The sequence below is a fragment of the Limulus polyphemus genome, unplaced genomic scaffold (assembly GCF_000517525.1).
Source record: "Limulus polyphemus unplaced genomic scaffold, Limulus_polyphemus-2.1.2 Scaffold1280, whole genome shotgun sequence".
Lineage (NCBI taxonomy): Eukaryota > Metazoa > Arthropoda > Merostomata > Xiphosura > Limulidae > Limulus > Limulus polyphemus.
The window spans coordinates 253,927-255,360 of record NW_013666890.1 but is presented as its reverse complement, the minus strand read 5'-3'; the positions used below and the strand labels follow the sequence as shown (position 1 = coordinate 255,360).

At 32.1% G+C, this 1,434-nt stretch overlaps 1 long non-coding RNA gene across 1 annotated transcript in view; it reads left to right on the top strand.

Annotated features, from left to right (window-relative positions):
- Nucleotides 1-1,434, top strand: part of LOC111086638 — a 14,287-nt gene that overhangs the window by 825 nt on the left and 12,028 nt on the right. The window lies entirely within an intron of this gene.

Sequence of the window (1,434 nt, the reverse complement as noted above, 5' to 3'; positions counted from 1 at the left end):
AAATGACTTGTATCGGTAAAGTTACTTCGGAAAGAATTTTTACGAAAATTAACTAACGACCAGAGACGTAACAATATTAAATACCATACCTAATGAACCCGCATTGTAAAGTTGTTTCGAAATAGCTTTTATTATTTGAAAAACCCTTCACATATAATTATATTATCCTGTCGTATGATAACCTGTTAACAAACTTGTTATTTTCACTCTATCAAATAGTCCGAGTGTCGTTCTACGGTGATATTTAAGATAAAAAATATCTGTAAACTTATTTTAAATATGTTGAATACCATTTGAAACTCTTTCAAAGATTGTAAATACAGCCATGGGAAGGCAGGATTGATCTAGCGCTAAGCCTTGCACTATATTGGAGACCATTTCAAACAATGTTCTCAGAAAAAGTCGTTTTTCTAGGCGGAATCCAATAAACTATGGCACTAGAATAACAATATGCAAATATATAAAGCAGAACGGGCCACAGAGAACGGATTCACATGAATAATGTTAAAAGTGGAATGCCGTTTATGATATTTGAAATGGATCGTAATCCCAAAAGTGAAGGATGTCTATTCAGTTCAAAATATGACGTACAAAACTGGCCAAAACATTTGCGACAGGCACTTTTCTACATTTTATGACATTATTCTGACCATATTATCAAAAATTTCATCTTGTAACAAGAATATCACGTCACGAACGTTATGTACGATCCCTCAGATAAATGCAACAACACGATTCATTTATGATTGCTGGTTCTTTCATGTGGGACGTACGTATGAGATCTTATATAACTTATAATTTTCTTGCTTATGTTAGTCCTATCTGGAGCTACCAAGGTATATGTTTGTACGTCAACAAACACAGCTTTACTCTGCGAGTTAAAACATTTGTAAAATGGTTTGAAGTAATTAATTTTTACCTACATCTTACTTTCATTGCCGAAATTTATGTCAGATGACAAGGAGTTTAAAAAAAGGTTTATCATTCTAGGTCGTTTGATTTGCTATATGTGTGTAGTGGAGAATATAGGTCCAAACTAGTATAGTTTTTATCTAACAATTCACGTAAAGTTGTTTGTGTATTTTTCCTTTAACAATTTCACTGTCAAAAATCTGTTAGTGACAACCCAATACTGTAAAAACTGTGTTTTTAATGTTGTAATTAGGGGTGCGTATATCATCATTGTAGTCGATACGATCCGTATCTAGATACAAAAGTTTTACCAACTGTTCGTTACAAAGTTTGACAGTCTTGTCGGTAATTTATTATCTATGTTACTAACATTGTCTTACTTAAGTACTTCACACTTTACAGTTCTTTTTCAAATTCTCAGGTTTGATCAACTAAATGGCAGCAGGCAAGAGAAGTAAAATAGTTAATATCTATCTATTTTGTTATTGTTAATTTGTTACGTTACTTTACATGGAATGTTTT